This window comes from Pteropus alecto, unplaced genomic scaffold, assembly GCF_000325575.1.
Source record: "Pteropus alecto unplaced genomic scaffold, ASM32557v1 scaffold101, whole genome shotgun sequence".
Classification (NCBI taxonomy): domain Eukaryota; kingdom Metazoa; phylum Chordata; class Mammalia; order Chiroptera; family Pteropodidae; genus Pteropus; species Pteropus alecto.
Window position 1 is genome coordinate 174224 of NW_006432945.1, and position 7098 is coordinate 181321.

A 7098-nucleotide genomic window follows, 5' to 3' on the forward strand; every position below is an offset into this window, starting at 1 on the left:
AAAAACAGAGGTAACTCCAACATCACTTGTTTTTATTTTGGGGCTCATCCAAAAATATATCAGTCTCACTCAAACACAAAGAAATGTAGTGACGGAGTCAGGGGCAGGGGAACAACACTGAAAAGTGACTTCAGGTGAAGATGCCCAACGCCTCCAGGAGAGTTTGTATACATCGCCAGGCTGCCTGGCCTCGCCTTGGCTTCTGCCCTGCCATTCTCCTCCGCCACCACTCCCATCATCTCTTTTGTCCGCACATCACAAAATTCCGCTCACACCTTCACTCTGACATCACAACTAAAGAGTCCAGGTAGTGAGGTCACGTGGGAAGAACCTGAAGCTTTCCTGAAATGTAAAAAGTCAGTGTATTCTAGAACCTACACACAACTGCTCTCTCCCGACCATCTAGACTAAGCTTAGGGCCTCACTTAGGAAGACTTCTCACTTCCCTGTTCCGGCCTTCAGCAGCCTTGCCACCCGGAGGAGACAGTGTTGGCAGGTGAGATGCGCTGGGCTACTGGAGTACCTGGCAACAGGTTGGCTGTTTCATCTGGGAAGCAACATCATGTTCTCCAGGACAATGAGTACGTGTGTCCTGCATTTCACAGAACTCAGCAAGTGAAACGCGCTTCTGTGAGGCAGGACACACACACATCTCAGTGACAGCAAGAATGAGGAAAAACAGCTCTAGGTTAGACTCCTACCATGCCCCCATGTTCGCATGGAAGGGCCTCCCTGTTGCCCTTACAGTTCATCTCAAAGGTATCAGCATCCAAATATGCCAACATCACAGCTTATTTGGGAATACTGGGGACACAGCTGCATCAAGCCCCGAACAGACCGACCCAGAATACAAGTGTGCTTAAACGGTGGGGTTCTATGTGAAACTGTACCACGTGAGGTTTAAGCAACTCCCTGGACAAAACCTCCTGAACTCAATTTTATAAGACACCGTCAAGAGGGAAAGGAGGGAAAGGAGGTGGAAGAAGGGATGAGGCCGTGGCCAGACAGCTCTCAAGTCATTTCCAACAGAGGCAGAGATCCAGATGAAATGACCTCTCAAGGTCATTTCTACTTCTACAAGACTGTCCCCCTATACCAGGGTTTCTCAACCTCAGTGCTACTGACATTCCGAACTGCGTAATTCTTTGTTGTAGGGAGAGCTGTCCTGCTCATTGTGTGATATACAGCAGTATCCCTGGCCTCTGTCCACAGGACACCAGTAACATTCCTCCTGCTCCTACACTGGGACAACTAAAAATGTCTCCAGACGTTGCCAAATGTCGCCTGGGGACTACTGCCTTATACTAACATCACGTCTCACACAGACAAGACCCCAGCCCTGGCCATTGTGTAGTCGTCCGCTTTGGAAAGGGCTGAGAAAATGTCGCCTGGTCATTATCTCCTCGGGCATTCAGACAGCAGAGCTCCCCGAGGGAGCCGCCGCCATCGGAGATGAGAAGTGGGAGGAGGAGGTTCGGTAGGGGAAGATGTTCTGCCACCAGCAGACCCCCACTCTCTAATTCCACAAAACCCACCTTCTCCCAGACACGGTCCACATCAGGCAGAAGACAGCCAAGCAAAAAAATCCCCGGCTATGGAGTTAGTCCCACAGCCCACCCACCACCACTCCACGTCCTAATTCATGTCTAGTGCCGAGTCTACAAACACCATGAACTTGGCTAAATTTCTGGGGGGAGGGAATGGATGTCTCAGTCCCTCAAAGACCTTGTTCAGTTAACTAACCATCCCAGCTCTTTCCTTTCCTCCACTCAACGATCTTGACAAGAAGGTGTCCTAGGATACCAGACGCCCTAAGAAAAACCAACGGAAGCTTTGGTCTTGCTCTGAAAGGCCTTGGGAACTGAGGTGGACGCACAGGCCAAGAGGCATGGAAGAATCTGCAGGCCAAGGTGAAAGTACTGAAGTGAGAATTCCAGACACATGAGGGAGGGACAGATGGGAGACCTAACCTTGAAGGGCAGTGGGGCGGAGCCGAGTCTCAAAGGGGCAGAGCCAGGGAGGTCCCCAGGGACAGGCTGACAAGTTTCCGGGCTTCAGAACCAGAAAGATCCAGTGTAACCACAGACTTGCCCAAGCAGAGACAACGCTGGCTGTGCTGCTGACTAGAAATCCCGTTCACTTGGGGCTGGGTTTGGCTCACTACAGGCCGGTCCCCCACCAGTTACAGTTTTGCTAAATTTAGTGCTGTTCCCAGTCACCCAAACGACACTGCTCTTCGTGTCCATTTCAGGTTCACCCGGGGACAGACAGAGAGGAGCGGGACTTGTCGAGAAAAGATCTGCCCTCCTGTGACCTCTTCCTTCTCACTGCAGTCTGGGGCCCAGGGGAGCAGAAGATGTGAGAAACCACAGTCGGAGGTCTCCAGGGCTCTGAAAGCAGGCCCTGCCCCAAGGCGGCACTTGGAGGGGAAAGGGGTACAGATTCCAGGAGAACATCCTGCTCTCTGCCAGGCCCCTTCACCCAGGTTTCACTCTTGGGGAGTCACAGATGCCATGGGGTGGTCCCACTCCCTTAGACGAGAGGCTAGAGTCGCACCTTATGGAATGATGGGCGATACGGACAGGCCTTCAGGATAGGACCAGGGAAGGCCCCTCTGCCTTGGGAGATAAAAATGTATTCAATCGAATAGTCACAGGCCCTGAAAGTCAGAGGTTAAGAGAGTGGTTTATGAACCTGGCTGCATACTGAAACCACCGGGGAAGCTTCAAAACATGACTGATGCCGAGCCCCACCCCCTAGAGACTCTGATGTGATTGGTCTGGGCTGTAAAGTAACCAGCCAAGGCTTTGGAAATTTTAAAAGCGCCCCTGGTGATTCCAGCGTTCAGACAAGTTCAGAAAACCGTGGGTTAAGAGCATGGGCTTCTGCCTCCAGACTGCCCAGGGGAACTCCTGACCACCCGCTTCCTTGTTCTGTGACCTTGGGCACATTATTTAACCTTCTATTCCTCACTTGCATCGACTGTAAAATGCACATGATGGCATGCAACACCTGCCTCAGGGCATCGCTGCGAAAATTTAGCAAAACGATAAAGCACACAGAACAGTGACATGTAGTAAGTGTTCAATAAGAGTTAGGAATATTATCAATGTCATTACGATAAAGAGAAGGGGTGGCTCCATAGTGTAGTGGTTAGCACGTCTACTTTTCATGCAGAAGGTCCTGGGTTCGCACCCCAAGTGGAGCCACGGACCGTACCCCGGGTACACCAGGCCCCCCGAGTGCGCCGGGGGCACCAGGCCCTTGATGCACGCCCTGAGTGCGTGGGAGGAGACGCCCCACATTCAGATATCCAGTTCTTAAGGGGAGACAGCAGTATCTGTAGGTCAGGGGTGGAAGTGGGGGGTGGGGGAGAATTAAAGGGGCGGAGAAGAGGAGGAGAAATGAGAAGGCACCCAAGATCTGTCTCTATGTTGTCCCAGGAGTAAGAGTCTCCGGGATGGGAACTGGGACTATTCCAAGAAGTGGGAAGGGGAAGAGGCTCCGCAGCCGCCTGCACTGAGGAGGGGGGCCACCTGCTGGCCCCACCTCTGTTTGCCTGTTTTTCCCACCTTCGGTGTCCTCCCCTCTCCCCATCCTTCTGAACCCCACCACTCAGGGCCCACTCTGACCAGCCCAGGGCCCTCTCCCTTCTCAGGTCTCCAACAATATTTCCCCTCACGCCTATGACTTTGGAACTTCATTTATGATTGGCTACCCTGAACGGCTACCAGTGAAATAAGTATCTGCCTGTGAAATGAATGAACGCTTCATTATATACTAGTCTGATCTCCTCAGAGACACTGAGAAATTTGGGGTAGTCCTCATTATCATGCTTCTCTTTGTCCTCTATGGTACCCAGCATGGTACTGGACACACAGCTCTTGATTAATAAATATTTGTGGAATGAAAACAGATGCTGAGCCCGCAGAGCTAACTGCACATCAGCAAGGACCCTGGCTCAGTGCCCAGGAGAAGCAGGACCAGCACCCAAGGCCATGGAACTCTGGATTCTCCACTCCATCATTATAAGGACAGACCTCACCCCATTCCCCCCCGAGATACGCCACCCACCCACTCTCAGGGCCTGGGTGTGTAAGTGCCGCCGGCATAAGGAACGTTAAGCGAACAACTCTGCTCCCCGGGACCTCTGATTCCCAGGCCTCGACGAGTGAGGCCACGTGTCTAGTCGCTTCAGCCACGAAGCCACCGACCCCCGTGATTCCCTAAACCCAACAGCAGCAGCCAGGCAAAGCCCAGCTCTGCCCACATGGATATCCAGGGCAGCTGGCCACCAACGAGTTGTAAGCCTCTTACAGATTAAAGGTCCTAATTTAAACTCTATTTGAGGTACGACAAGTGGGTCAGCACTCTGCCGGTAGAAGGAGAAGCAGCTAGGATCCGAGAAGGACTCCCCTCCTTTGGGGGGAAGACGAGCCAGAGACTCAGATGTCTAAGTGGGATCACTAAGAGCCGGCTTGTTCCAATTTGCCAGGAATCTCCCCCAGACTGTGAATGCTAACCCCTCACCCAATGAATCTGAGAAACATAACAACAGAGCAAGATAATAAGTCAATGGCCCTCCTCTCCCTGCCCTGCCCCGGGTATGAAAGGAGCTAATAAGATCAGGAAACAGAAGAGAGAGGAGGCAGGAGCTTGACAGGCTGCACTCCAGGAGTCATACCTGGTGACATGCAGGGCAAGGCGACCTCTGCTCCCATGCCTTGATGTTCTCCGGGCCTCTCCCCACAGCTCTCTGCATCAGGAAGCACCGGGCACGGGGAAGAGGGAGCCACAGTGGGTGAGCAGTGCAGAGGAGCCCGGATCACGCTGTGGGAGCCTGACTCTGCTCCTCTTCACCGAAGCCCGCTCGCCACGCATCTCCACAGACACAGCCTCTGGGGAAGTGGCTGGAACCTGCTGTCTACGTCAAGGGCAAAGAAACCCTTCCAGGAGAATGTCTCAAATTTTTAAGACCCTGACCTACAATAAGAAATAAAGTTTACAAGGTGATCCAGTACACGTACACACACACACACACACACACACACACACACACACACACACACGAGCATTTGTGTATATGAAGATGGATATATGTAACTGAAATAAAGTTTCATGAAATCACACTCACCTTTACTACATACTACCCAATCTAACACTTTCTATTATGCTTTTTTTTTTTAAACTCTGGTCTCAACCTACTAAATTGATTTCACCATCCATTAATGTGAGGACATGCAGTCTGAACCCAACACTGTGATGTATAGGAGGGGTTCCTGAAAGAACTTAAAACTCCCTCACAAACTGACCTGCCCACAAAGCAAAACCCCACGAAGCACGCAAGGGGGGAGCCACAGCAAGGGGAGGAAGAGCCCGTGTCACAGTATCAAGCAGTGGTGGCCCCCAGGGGTCCCCAAGTTTGCTCCTTGCTGTGCTTGGGGTGCAGGAGCTCAAGAGCTCTCCCCTTCTACCTTCAGCGGTGCCTTCCGGTGCTGGCCAGCATCTAGCACGGCGGGGGGCCAAGTATGGTTTCAGACTGTTGTTCAGCAGAATAAAGCATTGCCTCACCACCCCTCAACCTCGTCCCTCCACCGCATGGAGTTACCTATGACACACAGGGCAGAAATGTCAACGCTGGGTTTTTTCAACCTCCAAACAGCCTCTTTGTGTATCAGATACACTACAAAGCCCTAGAGGACAGGAAGTTTGTTTTTTTAATGTATTTTTTAACTGAAAGTACACAAATACTCTTTATAGTAATTTTTATAACAGGGACAAAAACAATCTAATTTTAAATTATCGTCACCCAGGCATTCTGCTTGTCCAAGCAGCCTGTGAAATCTCACTCGCTCTTCCTCCAGGTAGCCCTCCTTCGTGGATCAGGACAAGGAGTTCCCCAATCCCTACACCCTGGTAATATGAAACTCTAAGGACTCATTTCCACAATCACTGTTCCCAGAAATGCAACACACTGCTTCTCTGTATCATAATTACTGCTTGGCTAGGCATGTGAGTTAGAAACCAAGGCGCAGAAAAAAAGTGAGCAGAAGCATTCCATACTCCGAATTAGTAAGTTTTAAAGGTTCAATTTTTCTCCTAAGGTAAACTTTTCTATCCCCTGTTAAATGGAGCAAACACTGGATCTCCTGATTAGCGTCAGTGCACAGAGACTTCCCATTCTCCTTTGCTTCCCCAAGCTCATCGGGGCTACTATAGTGCCTGCCACTCACCAGTGCCCCTACAGCCCAGGCCGCCTGCATGGTCCACACTAATCTGAGCCGATTCCTAACGACTCCAGGGAAAAGCAAAGTGTCTTATCCTGTTTTAAGAGCGCAATAAGCAGGGTTTGATAACAGGATCTGTGAGTCCTCTGGCGGTAGACGCCGAATCATTTGCTGTCATGACTTTCTGTTTCCTAGAAAAAGAAACTCTAGTTCCCTTGCAATTCCTAAAACCGAAATTTTAGGAATCAAATTCTAAACCACCAAAATCAAATTCTTAGAAAGTTGGTGAAGACCCTCTCAAGACTTCACCTAACTTCGCAATATAAACTCCCTTCTGCCACATACAATCTTTCAGAGGACGCCACCACCATCTCCCATCAAGTCACTTCCGCCTTCACACCTGGGGCACTGCATTGCACCTTTGGGTGAAGTCTCACACCTCCAACACCCAACTACTAACAAATACGTATTTACTGAGCACCTGATAGGGACCAAGCACTCTGCTAGCCTCTAAGGATCCAGCCGTGAACAAGATGGATGAGATCTTCCTCATGTTCCAAGACACACACCCTCCAATTCCCAATTGCCCCTTCTGGCTAATACAACACTTTCTTACACTCTATTCACATCTTTTTTTTATGCTTTGTCTTGTAGTTTAGTGTGGGTATCTGTCTCCCTCACTAACCATAGTTCCCTGAGGACAGAGACCATGGTTCATTCACACTGGCATATTCATTTTTTCCCATCCCTACCTCACTCCATCCAGAAAGACACAGAACTTTCACACAGGAAGCCCTGTACAAATGTGCATCCATGAACGGATGCTGATGGGTAAGCTAGCGGTCTAAGCAGCAAAGAATGGCTCACTGGG

The 7098-nt window shown here is 50.5% G+C and overlaps 1 non-coding gene across 1 annotated transcript; it reads left to right on the forward strand.

The window, feature by feature from the left end:
• The first annotated feature begins 3135 nt into the window (after positions 1 to 3135).
• On the forward strand, positions 3136 to 3209 carry TRNAE-UUC. Its single transcript has one exon. It is a non-coding gene; the product is annotated as a tRNA-Glu (tRNA).
• The last annotated feature ends 3889 nt before the right edge of the window (positions 3210 to 7098 follow it).